Below are 16,306 nucleotides of genomic sequence, written 5' to 3' on the forward strand. Positions count from 1 at the left end.
GGGGGAAAAAGACTAGGAACGGGAGGGGGAGGGGGAGGGGATAAGAACAAAGTTTAAGGGCATGTTTAAAAATATTGCAATGAAACTTTTTTTTCCTTTTTTGTATGTTAACCAAAATTGTTTGGTTTTGGACCCTGGGACAAGAGATTGAGGTGCATACTTTATAGAGCAAAGTAGACCTGGCCTCCAGATTCTCCCAGCATCCTTCAGTCCCTACCTGCCATACCCTGCCTCCAACCCTGAATTTTCTAGTCTAGTGGCTGAGCTGCCCTTTCCCAAGGCTCCTCCCTATATAATTTTCTTCTTCTTCTTCTTCTCCTTCTCCTTCTCCTTCTCCTTCTCCTTCCCCTTCCCCTTCTTTTCTTCTTCTTCTTCTTCTTCTTCTTCTTCTTCTTCTTCTTCTTCTTCTTCTTCTTCTTCTTCTTCTTCTTCTTCTTCATCTTCTTCTTCTTCCTCCTCCTCCTCCTCCTCTTATTCTTCTTGTTCTTGTTCTGAAAGACTGGAGAATCTTAGAATGAGGGCATTTAATAGAAATGTATGTATAATGTGTAACCTTTACTTAAAGAAGGCATAGGAAGTCTCTGTGAGCCAGGAATGTGGACTGGTCACTTCCAGGAACAGGATAGCAGTCAGCTATTAAGAAGATAACATTGCCCAGAATAAGGAACAGGACAACGGCCAGCCATTGAGAAGATAGCATTGACCAAACCACAGCATATTGGTCATCTAATTAGTCCTAGGAGCAGTCAGCCATTAAGAAGATAGCGTTGACCAAACCACATTCCTCTAGACAATGAGTGTGCAGGATGACTTCCTTGTGACCAGACTCAGCTAGGAAGTGGGTTCCTTTGGAATTTTCCATTGTTCCCTTGTTATGTTTCTCTGGTAACCGCTTCACCCCCCCTAGTTTGTGGTTTTTTCCTTTAAATACCGCTTACTCCTCTTGCTCGTGGTTGAACTCCTCTGGCCTGCCAGGCTATGAGTTCGACCCCAGATCTGGAATAAACCTCATGTGATTACAGCAAGTTTGGTCTCTCGTGAGTCGAGACTTGAGTAAGGATCAGTTCTGGGGGTCTTTCAGTTCTTGTTCTTCTTGTTCTTGTTCTTGTTCTTGTTCTTGTTCTTGTTCTTGTTCTTCTCCTCCTCCTCCTCCTCCTTCTCCTCCTCCTTCTTCTCCTCCTCCTCCTCCTCCTTCTCCTCCTCCTTCTCCTCCTCCTTCTCCTCCTCTTCCTCCTCTTTCTTCTTCTTCCTGTTCCTCCTCCTCTGTCTCCCCCTGCCCTCCCTCTTCCTCTTCTTTCTTTTCCTCCTCCCTCCTCTTCCTCCTCCTCCTCCTTCTTTCTCTGTGCCCTTTCTCTCTTTCTCCGCACCCCCCCCCCACATGGTGACTTCCATGGTGGTCCTTGGGGCCAGTATATTCGACCACCAGAGAACAGCTTCCCAATATACCTGCCTTTAATGGAATCTAACCTGATTTAAATTGGCTCACTTTACTAATGGAGAAATAACCTATCAAAAATCAAACAAGGCCAGTTAGCAAAGACATGGCAGGTCTGTTGACCTTTGCTACAGTAAAAACTGAGCTCAGACTATGACAGTCGTGAAGATAGTGGCCACCGAGTGGGAATTTAGGATTTGGTTATCCAGTGAAGGTTCACAGGCTTGCGATGAAATGTCATTACTTTCCCAGTGGGATGAGTGAGGTAGGACAGAATGCAAGTGTGGTAGTTGGAACCATAATATCCCATAAGAGCCCGCAGGTTCTTTATACTTGCATGCTTAGGGTCCAGTTGATAAACTGCTTGGGGAAGATTAGGAGGTGTGGCCTTGCTGGAGGAGGCATGCCTATGGAGGTAGGGTTTGCAGTTGCCTGTTGCCTGTGGGTCAGAGGATAAAGCTCTCAGCTACAGTACCATGTCAATCCTGTTTCCTACTATGATGGTCATGGGCCAACTTTCCAAAATTGTAAGCAAGCCCCCAATTAAACACTTTCTTTTATAATAGTTTCCCTGGTCATGATGTCTCTTCACAGCAAAAAGAAAAGTACCGAGGCAGACAGATAGAGTTTTAGGGATAGAAGACCTGACTGGAGCGCCTTACCTAGAAATCCACTTGAAACCTGTTGGCAGTAAAGAAGAACTCCAGGACAATGAACAACCCTTGTCTCATCTTTAGCCACACGTACCAGTTTTGGTGGCTCTTAAGGTACATTTCAAAAGACTACTCGGAAGCCTCCCCCAACCCCAGCCCTTTCTCTGACAGCAGATAGAATTTAGAATTATAATCTAATCTGACAAAGTGAAACTGGGAGCCACCTAGGGCTACACAGGAGGCTTAGTACATGCCTTGTCCCTGTGAGTAGAGTTTCTGGTGATGTTTCTAGAAAATTGCATGTTCATAACTAGGAAGGGAGAAAAGCCTCACCTGTATGCCTTCCTTTATCTGTCTCCCTAACCCCTTAAAGGAGCCCACAGCCATCCTCCTAGGTGTGCCTTGCTTTTTTTCTAAGTTCTTGCCATTCTCTTAATCCTTGGGCTTAAATCTTTATTAAAAATCTCTTCATTTGGCAGCCAGGATGTCAGCTGTAATGTTGATTGTCTGCTCGTGGGGCCATTTGAATGCCTGTTCCTGGGCCAGGCTCAGAATAGACAATCTCTGATTTATCCCCTTTGGGATAGGAATTGGATTTTGAGCTGATTGATCCCAGAAGCAAGACCCAAGGTCATCATGGACTTCAGCTCTGTTGGCAGCTTCAGAGCCAGGCCATTATTTGTGGCTTGTGGTAACTGTATGTGAACAACAACAACACAAACAATCCTATTGAATTTAAAGTTTCAAGATTTAAGTATGTATTTAAAATCACTTCTACACTTACACCAGAATCTTCCTTTTATTGTGGAAACTCACCCAAACTCCATGGGTCCCATATACAATGGCGTTAGTAAAATGTAATTGATTTACCTGATTAAATCCATACAATCCAGAGTCACAGATCTCCATAGCTCCACTTCCCAGTATTGATCTGGCAGATGAAAGACTAGATTGAGTCTGTGCTGATGGGAAATTGTTAGCTATCACCCCGTTGGTGGGGAGTGGGGATTGTATATGCTGCTGGCATTAGCCGTTGTCATAATGATGGGGTCTGATTCTTGCAAGAGAATGGATGTCCCATGGGGCCCAGGAGTTCTGCCAGATGGCAAAGGCTCTGCTGGCTTCAAATTTTGTTCACTTCACATGTGTTGTCTTAACTGTGATGTCAAGATGGGAAAATATGGTTTTTTAAAAAAAAAAGAAAACGTGGCAAATGTGAAAACGCCTAATGCATGTAAAATTCTATTTCGGTGCCAGGCAGTGGTGGCACACGCCTTTAATCCCAGCACTTGGGAGGCAGAGGCAGGCAGATTTCTGAGTTCAAGGCCAGCCTGGTCTACAGAGTGAGTTCTAGGACAACCAGGGCTATACAGAGAAACCCTGTCTCAAAAAAATGAAACAAAAACAAACAAACATACAAAATCTATTTCGGCAAAGTTGTAGGGATTGTTTCTCTTTCTCAAGCGAAAGGTTCTGATTCCTGCTTGCCACTAACATGCTGTGTACTTTGGGGTGAGGAACTAGACTTCTCTGAGTCTTCCTTGGTTTTAAAAGCTGTGAAGTGGAATTTATAACAGCACTTGGGGCTACTGTTTTAGATTGAGGTGTACGGGCCCAGCACCTACCACTTTCTCAGCCTATCTGTCCTTGGGTCTTGAGAACAATGCTACTATAAGAGTCCATCATTTGCCAAAGAATGAGAAGAACGACACCCCAGACTCAAATAGTGTGCACACGCAAAAAGTGTTTTATTCTGTAGAAGTCCAGCATACTGGGGTCTCCCCAGTACCAAGATAGAGAGGCCCCCAAGTGAGCTTGCAGGCTGACTTAAAGCACATTAGGGAATTCTGGGGTAGGTGACATCTATGTTAATCTGTTGAGTCCATCTCTACGGACATTCCATTACTGAGGTGTGGGGGCTGGGAACTTGCTGAGGAGGTCTGGAAACTGTTGGGGAGGAAGTAGCTGAGGAGGTCTGGAAGCTGCTGCTGATCCATTGTTCTTGCTTCAGGCCAGGTGGCCTGGCAGCTTCTGAGGCCTCGACTCCCCTGGAACTGCCCGGTTCTTGGAAACAGAGATTTAGGCCTAGTCTCCTGAACTGCCATTTGAAGCCTGTCATGGAGTCAACCTGGCCTTCTCACTGCGTGTGGGGTGTAGCATGTGGGTATCTTTGGGGAGGTGTTATTCTTCCTGACACAGCTGAGGTGAATTCATTCCTTCATGATAAGACCCTTTGTGTGTGTGCATGTGTGTGTTTGTGTGTGTATGTGTGTGTATGTGTACGTGTATATGTGTGTTTATGTGTGTATGTATGTGTATGTGTGTATGTGTGTGTATGTGTGTATATGTGTGTATGTGTTTGTGTATGTGTATGCATGTGTGTGTTTGTGTGCATGTATGTGTGTGTATGTATGTGTATATATGTGTGTGTATGTGTATGTGTGCATGTACGTGTGTGTTTATGAATGTGTATGCATGTGTATGTGTGTGTATATGTGTGTATGTGTGTGTATGTGTGTGTATATGTGTGTATGTGTTTGTGTATGTGTATGCATGTGTGTGTTTGTGTGCATGTATGTGTGTGTATGTGTGTATTTATGTGTGTGTGTTTATGAATGTGTATGTGTGTGTATGTATGTGTGTATATATGTGTGTGTATGTGTGTATATGTGTGCATGTATGTGTGTGTTTATGAATGTGTATGTATGTGTGTGTGTGTGTGTGTGTGTGTGTGTGCGTGTGCATGTGTTTCCATCTCACATTTTCAAGGCCTCTGTGATCCCATAGGAAAGAAGTGGTCAGACATGGTTGTCTGAGAGGAGGGTTTACCAAAAAAGAACCTTCTGGCATGAATTCAGATTAGAGGCTGTATCTCTGAGGAGGGCTGGAGAGAGGTGGAGGTATGTGGTTTGAAAGATGGACTTTTCAGACTTCGAGAATTTACTAGGTTATAAAAAATTAATATCTTGATGGTTAAATTTCCTTAACTTTAGAAAAACTGGAGCCTTCCCAGGGGGATGGCAGGAAGATTAAATGAATCAACACATGTAAAACCAGCTCAGAGTGAATGGCCAGCTGTGGGTTAGCTCTTACTGTACATGGTGTGCAAATTGAATAAAGGGAATATCTCTGTAAGATGAATAACTCCATTTGTAAGGAAGTCTGAACCCTATTCCTCCAATTTGGACAGTATGTGGGTGGTTTCATGATCTTGAGCCCAGTGTGGCAGAGCATGAACTGATCCAGGTAGCCAAGGTGATATGAAATATAATATGGTGGCAAGTGGGGGCTGCGGGGATGTGGTACCTGGCAGGCCCATGCCAAGGTCCCACCCTGAGAAATCATATCATGTGACAGACCTGGTTTCAATAAAGCTTCTCTGGGGTAGGAGAAGGGAGAAGGGGTGGGGAAAACAGACTGGATCAGAGCCATGAGGGCAAAGAAGAAGAGATAGAGAAGAACAGAAAGAAGGACAGACAAGGGAAAGAGAGAACTGGGGTGGCCAGCAGTCTCCTCGCACCTGGGGGCAGCAGGTAATGGCGTTGGTAGGTCTCTGGGAATGACCTTCAAGCTAATACAAGGTCTGTCCTTCATGTAAAGACTGGGAGTACAGAGGCCAGGGTGCTGCAGTAGGCATTTGGTAGCAGCTGACAATGTGGTCTCAGAGCACAAAAGTGACTTCTGTCTTTTATTTTAGCTGAAGTCTCATGTCTCCAAAGCTGACTTTAGGATGATGTGCTCCAGGAATAAACCTCTAAGTTCTTTACCTCACTGTGGTACAGGGATGTCTTTGCCTCAAGTTCCCACTCTTCCTCTCTTCCTTCCTTCCTCCCTCTCCTCCTCCCCTTTCTTCTCCTCTCCCTCCTCCCTATTTCCTTTTCCTCCTCCTTCTCCAGCCTCCCTTTTCTATTCCTCTTCCATCAAAACCACCACCAAAAAAACCCCACAATATTTTTTACATTTATTTATTGATTTTGTATGCACATATGCATGCATATCTATGTATGTGAACATGTGTCTGTCATAGTGGAGGTCAGAGGAACACTTGAGGAAGCAAGTTTTCCTTTTCTACCATGTGGAATCTGGGAATTGAACTCAGACCATCAGGTTTGTCTAAAGCACCTTCGCCTCCTGAGCCATCTCATTGGCCTCGATTGTGTATTGTAATATTTAATGTCCCACTAAAAGTCAGCTTGTAACTGCTATTGACCACCGGCACATACTCTTGTGCCTAGAGATACTTAGACATGATAAGATGCCTTACTTTCTAGGAAACAAAGGATTACACAGAACGCCCTGGAGAGACACCTAAGAAACACTGAGCAGTCTTTCCAAGCATGCTTTACCCTGGTTTGAGAATACCTGCATGTTCTGATTATAGAAAATTAGAAACTTCAACTAAAATTATGTTACCTGCTCAAAGCTTTAAGACGTTGCCCATTCCCTGGAACAGTCACAATTAAGTCTACACACACAAATTATATGTTCACAGCAATCTATCCTGGCAGCATCTTTAGGAAAAGTGCTCAGGCAGTAAGTTTTCACAACATCTGGGTTATGAAAAATAAAGAAGTAAATGCTATCGGTGGGACTGCACATGATTTTTTGCTATTGAAAACAGGGAAACAGCTTTCAGAGAGGTGCATCGCTTTGAAACTGGCATGTAGAAAACCTGACAGCTTGTTAAGGGTATCTGATCCTTCTGCTCATGGTAGAAAAGCCTAGAAGGCCAGACCTGATGCTATACCTGATGCTGTAGGACTGATGAGCCTTAGCTACTGGGGACCCTCTGAGAGAACCACGAGGAACTTGGGGTTGATGCAAAAGCAAGAGGAATTTATTGTTCCAGCGTGCTGGGGTCGTCCTGCACCTGAAGGAGAGGCAGCCCATTTGGAGAGTTTTTATATAGTTTCCAGGAGCAGAATAGAGCATCAGCAACTAGGCACAATATGATTGGTGGGACAGTGTACCCTGTAAGCTAATTGGTCTTTAGGGAATAAGGTAGTAGGGGCTTAATCAGCCTCTCCCTTCTGGCCTACATACTTCATGACCTCTCTCTTCCAGAAGGGGAGGGGTGCCTGGTGGAATTTTCCAAAGGTCCTGAGCTGACCTCTTCAGTAAAGAAGGATGCTTTTGAAGGGACAGATGGCACAAGTCACAGAGATTCCCCAGTGAAAGAGATGGTCACGGTGTAGATGGTTCTCAGCATAAGTACAGAGAAGGAGATATGTGAGTTCTGTAGGAAGAGCTTCCCTCAGGATCCCACCCCGTCATGTCCTGGTAAGGCAATGCCCTTCAGGTTCCATACAGAGCCTCCTAAGGGTGTAGCTCATTCCTGGACTGACTGATTAAATTCAGAGTTATTGTGATTGCCTCAACATGGCCACTACACGGGTTAGCTTGAATCAAAGCAGTTTCTTAGGACAAAAATGGGGGTGAGATTACTAGGTGTTAGGTAGCCTCCTATTGGATCTTCAAGCTGTTTCTCATTCCTCAGGGCCAACCTCAGCCTTCCCTCTGTCTCAGGCCATCTAGACTCTCAGAAGGATAAGGCTCCCTCCCAAGCTTGTCCAGTGGTTATTTTTTAATTCAATACCTGCCTATACATATGCTTGTGCCCTACTATGTCTCCAAGGTGGACAATCACATCTGCTCCCATGAGCTAAGACTATACTGAAACCTGTGCCTTGTCTATTTTTTAGTGCTCTTGCCAATCAACTTGTGTCTGATTGATGAAGACACCTGCTACCATCCCTGGGGGCTCTTTCTTCACAGATGTAAACTTAGCCATTCATCAGTCACCCCTAAAACTGATAAGGGCTCGTCACTGGGGCAAAACATTATTTTCTGTTTAATCAGAATTACTTTTCTATCCCCATCATAGTAGATTACCATAAACACAGAGCCTGGAAACACACAGTTATTGCCTGCCAGTTTTATAACCTCTATGAATCTTACTAGATGTCAGCATGGCTGTATTCCTTTCTAGAAGCTCTGAGGAGAGTCGAAGGCTTCTAGGCTTAGGTCCTCGTTTGCTTGTGGCCTTTGCAGCCACGCCTACATTCTAAAGGATTCCCATAGCCCCTCTCAGACTCTAATTCCCTTTTCATTTTCTATTATTCATGTGTGTTACTGTATGTGAGGGAGAATATGTGTGTACATTCATGTAAAATCCAGGAATGCCACCTGTTTCCTTTGAGACAAGATTTCTCATTACCCAGAGCTCACTAGTTAAGGTCAGCTGGCTGGTGAGCAAGCTCTTGGGATGCTACTGTCTCCTCCACCCCCAGGGCTGGGATCACAAGCGTGCAAGACCGTGCCTGGTATTTTTAAAACGTTTTAAATATCTGTGGGTTGAGCTCAGATCCCCATGCTCACGAGGCAAACTCTTTACTGATTTAATTACCTCTCTTTCCCTCTTGTGATCTTCTTTTTAAAAAATCAATTACTCTTTTGTGCGTGTGTGTGTGTGTGTGTGTGTGTGTGTGTGTGTGTGTGTACATGTATGTAAGTATGAGTTCATGTCACACACATGTGGAGGTCAGAAGACAATCTCGTGTCAGACCTCATCTTCTCTTCTTGCTGTTGGCATATACACCTGGCCCAAATGCTTTGAGGGAGTCTCCTGACTCTGCCTCTCACCCCACTTCAGAGCACTGAAATGACAGGTGTGTATGACCATGTCTCTCCTCCTGTGGGTTCTGGGCATCAATCCTAGCAAATGTTCAACCCAGGTAGCCATCTTTCCAGCCTGTTTTGCATTTTGCCTAATCCTCCATGGCCTGACCCGACCCTGTCCTTTCTCTTCTGTTTGAAGGTTTCCTATGATGATTTCTGTGAAGAGCATGTAGGAGGATCCCTCTCAATCCCAGCTGCTAAGTTCCTTTTGCTGAACAATGTGACACATTTGGAGCTCTAGAGACCTAAGGGGTGGGGATGATATCTACCATTAAAACTTATCAGGATGCCAAGGCAACTGGATGGTCAGTGCTGGGGTGGACATTTGGGTTCACTGACCTTGTGCTGGAAGACTGCTATTAACATAGTAGGTACATTTCTTCCTTTTTAAAAAAAAATTGAGATTATCTATCTGTCTGTCTATCTGTCTATCTATCTGCCTGCATGTATATATGGGTACACGTGTGCCATGGCTTATGTGGAACTCAGAGGATAACTTACAGGGTCAGTTTCTACCCTGAACCACGAACATCTTAAAGATCAATTCCAGGGTGTCAGGCAATGCAGACGGTGACTCTACCCACTGAGCAACATTGCCCACCCCTCTCCTACAGATTACAAGATTCTCTCAAGTTACTTAATAGTTCTCTGAGCTTCAACTTTCATATGAGTGTGAGAGAGGGGCAGTCCGGCCCAGAGATAAAGATTCTCTAGGTTGGAATTCTGTACAATGAGTCTTAGGTAGGGTAAGATGAAAATATAAATTTAGTTCAGATCTTGTGAATTTACATAGGGCAATTCCTTCAGGGCCTGAGAGAATTGGTCATCATCCAAGAAATTGGTAAAATGGATATAAGCTTCTGATTGAGAAAGGCTGACTCCATCACAGGCTTCAAATTGGCAGTTCAGGAGACTAGGCCTAAATCTCTGTTTCTATGAACTCAGCAAGTCTAGGTCTCAGGAGCTGCCCTACCACCTGGCCTGAAGCAGAACAATGGGTCAGCAGCAGTTTCTAGACTTCCTCAGCAACAGTTTCCAGACTTCCCCAGCAACAGTTTCCAGCCCTCCACAACCCAGCAATGGTTCTGGGATGTCCCTAGAGATAGAGCCAACAGATTAAGATAGAATTCACCTACCCCTTCCCAGAATTCTCCTAATGTGCTTTAAATTGGGCCTGTGAGCTCACTTGGAAGTGGTGGATCCCAGCCTGCAGAATAAAGTGCTCCTTGCCTTTTCATACTCTTTGGTATCATTCTTCAGGGAATCATGGACCCTTACACTGATGTGTGCCGTAACTTCCACGAACAGGGGTGGGGGTGGGGCATTCTGTCTGTAGATCTGTTTTGAGTTGAGGTCTAAAAGGATAGTTATGCATGAGTCAGCTGACCGTTCCTAGCCTCAGTTTCCTCCTCTGCAGCCTGAGACAGTTCAAGAGCAGCCGCAACACATTGGTAAGTGATCAGCAATGTGCTCTGAATAAGGTTAGATTTTCCTCTCACTACTGGTGGGTCTACAGGAGTGACCTAGGAGATATACAGGGGGAACCCCTATGAACCAGTTGGCACATCCCCCTTTCAAGATGTATCAACTGATCTAGGAGAAAATTCAGGATGTGAGCACAACTGTGTATAAACGCATGAAGTTAATACCTAATGGCAGGAAGCTGCAGAGACTCAAAGAGGGGATATAGCAGGTCTGAAGTGGTGGTAGGAGCTGATCTAGAACATAGATAGATCATAGGCAGAGAGGGCCTCCGTAGCGAGGGACAGCAAAGGAAGAAAAAGGGAGCCAGCTTTGGAAGTGATCCGTCTGCCCCAGCAACGTTGGGGAAGAAAGTGCTTATTTTGTTTACACATCCTCATTGCAGTCGATTGGTGAGGGAAGTCAGGGCAGGAACTTAGTCAGGAACAGAGACAGGAACCACGGGGGACACTGCTTACTGGTTTGGAAAACCTAGAGTAAGCAACCGACAATCCGAGAGGGATCTATGAAGTATAAAATATTTAAAAAATCTCTGTGTGAGGTTTCTGTGTCCGCCTGCAGCCACTCATACGAATGGGTCGTCTGGAATGGAAGTCAAAGGGCCTGAAAATTAAGGGTACCAGAAATGCGGGAAGGGTTTGAAAAAATTAGACTAACACATGGTGTGCTTTCAGTCCACCATCATTCATTGAATTCTCTTTGTTTGTTACAAGCAAACAGGTAGCTAGGTAAAGCAAAACTCCTCCCCCAAGTTCGTCAGCAACTTGGCTCAATCAGCAGCTTCATCTTCAGTCTCTGGAGGCGGGACTTCCAGGGTAACTGGAACTTGGAGAGAGGCGTGGCGATTAGCAGGAGGTGGGCAGAGGGGCGTGGCTATCTGTGGCAAGGCGGGGTCTGATAGAATCATCCCTCAGCTGTAGGAGGGTCACAGTTTCTACCCACCTAAGACCACTTATGTTCCCAGATGAAAGACACGCAGCTTGTGTGTATGTGTTTTAAATAGTTCTCGTCTTTTTTCTTAGATTTACTTTATGAATATGAGTACACTTCAGACACACCAGAAAAGGGCATCGGATCCGATTACAGATGATTATGAGCCACCATGTGGTTGGTGGGAATTGAACTCGGGACCTCTGGAAGAGCAGTCTGTGTTCTTAACTGGCTGAGTCATCTCTCCAACTCCCAGCCTTTATATTTTAATATGCCTTATGCAGCACAACTATCTACCCTCCATTCTGTTAGAATCCAACATAACCCAAGTTACCATTTACTAAGTTTCATCTGAGCTACTCTTAGCTTGAATTGGCCAGCCCACATGGCCACATTTTTATGGCTCTGCTAACCCATGGTGGCTCTCCTTTCTCTTCTTCTGCACGTTGTTGTTCTTTTCTCCTCCTCCTCCTCTTCCTCTTCCTCTTCCTCCTCCTCCTCCTTTTCTCCTCATCCTCCTCCTCTTCTCCTCTTCTTCCTCCTCCTCTTCTTCCTCCTCTTCCTCCTCCTCCTTCTTCTATCACATGGCCGCTTCTCTCCTTCTCTCTCCTTCCTCTCCTCTGCTCCTACCTCAAAGCCTGCCAAAACTCAACCCCACCCATTTATCTTCTGTCCAGCTACTAGCTGTTGGCAGTTTTATTCACCAATCACAATCAACTGGGGGCAGGTAGGGTGACTCAGTGTATTACTAGGAGACACTCTTTTCTGGGGCAAACAGTCTTGGGGGTCCAAAATTAGCATTAGCATACAAGCAGCATTAGGCCAACCTACTACAGATCTAAAGTGTAAATCAGGGTTCTCCTTGTTCAGAAGTGCTGGTAGAGTCTCAAGCCTGTGTAAAAGCACAAGTGACTCTGAATCTCAGAGTCTTAAAGCAGTGTGGGGCATGAGGCTGGGTGTGGGGACTTTATGTGAATATCTGTGAATGTGTTTACTTTCAGAGAATACAAGAGAAATCATTAGCTTCCTACTGTAAGGATCCGAAAATTGCTGAAGGAAGACACCAGACTCAGATAGTATGCCAAGACAAAGTGTGTTTCGTTTATTCTACAGAAACAATCAAGCTTGTGGGGGTCAACCATTCTTTAAATTGGTGACCCTAGACAAAGGCTCGAAGGCCTTCTTAAATGGAATTAGGGGAGTTTTCTAGATGATTAGGTAATCTAAAATGTCATTGGGGGTGCTAAGGGGTTGCAGGGGTCTGCTTCTGACTGGGCTTGTGCTGCGTGGTCAGGGGTCTGCATTCTTATGTCATGAACGTTTAACTACAGGATGAGATAGGGCTGCCCAGCATAGGTGGCCCATCCTGAGATAAGGTATTTTTACATTCTTGTATTTATCTGCCAGCTTTTCTTTGGGAGGGGGTTTTATGACCTTGTTCCTAGATTTTATGGTCTGTTCTTGGAGCTGGTGCCTTATGGCCTACTTCCTGGGACTTATGGTCTATTCCTGGAGATGGTACCTTATGGTCTTCTTTTCATAATCAGGCCCGGTCCTTAAATGGTGACAGGGTGTCCTAGTCAGGGTTCCTACTCCTGCACAAACATCATGACCAAGAAGCAAGTTGGGGAGGAAAGGGTTTATTCAGTTTACACTTCCACATTGCCGTTGATCACCAGAGGAAGTCAGGACTGGAACTCAAATAGGTCAAGAAGCAGGAGCTGATGCAGAGGCCATGGAGGGATGTTCCTTACTGGCTTGCTTCCCTTGGCTTGCTCAGCTTGCTTTCTTATAGAACCCAAGACTACCAGCCCAGAGATGGTACCACTCACAAGGCCCCCCCCCCCCCCCCCCCCCCATCACTAATTGAGAAAATGCCTTACAGTTGGATCTCATGGAGGCATTTCCTCAACTGAAACTCCTTTCTCTGTGATAACTCCAGCTTGTTTCAAGTTGACACTAGCTAGAAAACTAGCCAGTACACTGGGGTCAATGCCATCCTTTCACTATGTGGATTTCCAGGAAGCATAAGATAAGCTGACTTCTGGGGTCAAGGAAGACCTGCTAGAGTTCACACTTGTGCTGAGACCTGATGGTATAGGAGCAGTTAGAGGAAGTGACAGTCACATTAGAAGAACTGGCTGTTTTTGAAGTAGTTGCCTGCCTAGTGGATCTTTCATTTTCTTCATTTGCTGGCATCTGGTTGAATCGCCTCTTCTACTTTTTGAAGTTTGAGTTGTTAGCAATGGATTGCAGCATCAGTGCTTCCACAGGCCTTCCACACAGAGCTAGTAAATCATCACAGGACATCTCCAGAGTCTTTCTACCCTCACAGGAGCGGGGAGGGCTTAACCACACTCTCTTCAGATTTCTTCTGTCCAAGGAGCACACCCTTTCGTTTGATTAATTCCAATGAAAATCTATTTATGCAGTGTTTGGGGTTCGCTGAAGCTCACTGTTGCTTATAAGACTTCAAAGTCCACTTAAGAAGAATAAAGCAAGATGAGCACGTGCCCTATCTCATTATAATTTATGACCCATAATTATGAAATTGTGTTATTTTAATTGCATAAAATCACGTGTTTTCTGAACCCAAATTTGCAAAGTTCTCTCAGATAACTAATTGTGCCTCGTCTTCTCTCTGCTCACACTTTATTCAATAGCTTTGATTATGAGCCTTCCAAAGAGAGTTGGTAAAACAGCCATCCCTTCCTCCCCTGCATGGGACTGGCAGCTCATTAGACCTCATTAAATATTAGTTGAATGAATTAAATTTGAAATACTGTGTTAAAACTTTCCCACCAACCTCAGAGTTCTGAGCAGGGATCTCTGTCCTCAGTACGGAAGGGAACTCACTTTCCATTATTAAACATATCAGTCACAGTGTTTGTAGCTGTGCTAATGACTACCCTTTTCCTCTGTTAGCACAGGTTCAAGCCAGACACAGACCCAGCTTTGAGAGGATGAGTAGACACGGGCTCCTACCCCTAATCAAGAAACCATCTGCAACTGATACCTACTGGCAAAGGAAATTTATTTATTTTTCCTAATAGAGTCTCACTGGGTATATTAACCACAGTTCAGGGTAGGTCCATTCCCAGTAGTAGATCCCCAACAGAAAACAAATTCAATAGCATTTTGTTTGGGCTTTTGTTGTTGTTTTATTAGTCTTTCGCTTGTATATTTTGGTTTCTTTTTTGTGTTTTGTGTGTGTGTGTTTCTTGGTATCTTTTGTTTGTTTGATTGATTGTTTAAAGATTGCATGGTACTGGGTAGGTGGTAAAGTTCTGGGAAGAGTTAGGGGAGGGAAAGGCATAATCAGAATATATTGTATAAAAAAAATCAGTTAAAATGAAAGCATTGTATCTGCGCTTTCCCTTTAAGTAGACATTACAGTGCTAATTGATGGTATACTGCCCTGGCTTTAGCTGAAGGAGCTTTTCATGTCCTTAGTGTAGGAGACCAGCATCAATGCCAGGTGCCACTTGTCCGAAAGGAAAAAAAAAACATGATGAGTTATCTGGAATTGCTTATTATCCAGTTTTTTTTTTTTTTTAACCATAAAGATTTACTATCTGACTCTTTCTGCAGAGCATGAGACTCTTAGACTTAAAGATTTTGGCGGTGAATTGTAATTGGATATTTTTATCTAATGTATTATAGATAGACCGTGGGAAGATGTAACAAGCCCAGTTAACATCTCTCAGCTCTGGGACTTCCTGTTTCTGTTAATAAAAAGACGAAAGGCATCAAGAGTTGCTGGAGATACCAAGAAGGAGCTTTATGTCATGTCTACACAGTCTGCACCCTGTTGGTGGGAAAATGAGTGACTCTGGTCATTTTAGAGAAAACAGACCAGGTTGTTTCTCAGCCAGCAAGAAACAGATCTCACCTTATGGTTCAGCAAAGTCATCCCTGAAAATGATTTCCTAACACTATTGATAATTGGATTTTTGACTTGGTGTAATAAGAAAGGCACTGATTTTTTTTTTCCTCTCTGCACATCTCAGGAAGACTTGATGGTGAGAGTTCAGAAGTCATGGAAAGACACCAAGGAAATTCCAGGCAGAGTGTCTCAGAGCATTCCCTTTCTGGTTTCTTGCAGTAATGCTCCATGGCTCCTGTATCCTGACATCACTGACTTTCTGTGGGTCTGCATCACTACTCGGCATGGCTCCTTTATATATTTGTTGTTCATCTTGAAGGTAATCCCGTGAGATCTATGCTAGCATCCCTTATGTGATCTATATGCAGCTGCCACTGGGATTCTGGGTTTCTATGTTCTGTTTGCTTTCCTGCCACCCCTGAGCAAGGCGAAGACCTCTGATTTGATTGGTTGACCGTAACAACTGCAAAGCATGATGCAGAAGTGGAGTTTTACATGCCTGTAATTTGTATGTGAATTTCACATATCACGGGCATCACATCTGGAAGCTGATTGCAGTGAGTGTGTAGCTCACTGTTATATTTGAGTTATGATATGAACAAAGGTGGCTGGCCATGTGTGCATGTGTGGACCTTAAACAGCTGGAGTGTTCTCGATGTCTATAAGTCCTTGGCTTCAAACCCGAATTGGATCTGTCAACCAGAGGTTGAGTTTGTCTGGAAATGGAGCAGTCAGTTACTCCAAGCCTGGGAAGTGGGGATGAATTTTGGTAGAAAACTGACATGTATGTCCCATTTTATTAACAACTTTTAGAACTCTACACCAAGGTATGCTTCGCCACTGACGTCCTCCAAGACTATAAAAAGCTCTGTATATGGGTAAAGGATATTTTGGGAGCCAATTATATGTTCTCATAGAATAAAGAAACGTACTTTGCTTTATAATAAAAGATTCTAAAGAAAATGAATTGACATTGAAATCCAAAGCTCAGGACTTAGCGAGTTACATAATTAATGTCAGGGTTGGAGTAGCTGCCAGTTGCTTGCACTGTGGAGGAAGCCTGGATCACACCTTGTGGCACCTCATCAGGTTTTACTTATTGTAGAACTATTCACTGATGTCTATGGAGTGAAATAGAGTGACAGGTTTAGTTCTGATGAAACTGGTACACAAACTATAGTGCCTTTTGTGCCATTGTGTTTCAGTCTCCTCCTCCTCCTTCTCCTCCTCCTCCTCCTCCTC

The 16,306-nt window shown here is 44.3% G+C and overlaps 1 long non-coding RNA gene across 1 annotated transcript in view; it reads left to right on the top strand.

The window, feature by feature from the left end:
- The first annotated feature begins 9,949 nt into the window (after positions 1-9,949).
- The window catches only part of LOC116070919, a 6,574-nt gene continuing 217 nt past the window's right edge, over positions 9,950-16,306 (top strand). The window contains exons 1-2 of the long non-coding RNA XR_004110629.1: positions 9,950-10,217; positions 15,284-15,383. This is a non-coding gene — a long non-coding RNA (uncharacterized LOC116070919). The remainder of the gene's footprint in view (positions 10,218-15,283; positions 15,384-16,306) is intronic.

This window comes from Mastomys coucha, unplaced genomic scaffold, assembly GCF_008632895.1.
Source record: "Mastomys coucha isolate ucsf_1 unplaced genomic scaffold, UCSF_Mcou_1 pScaffold22, whole genome shotgun sequence".
Taxonomy (NCBI): domain Eukaryota; kingdom Metazoa; phylum Chordata; class Mammalia; order Rodentia; family Muridae; genus Mastomys; species Mastomys coucha.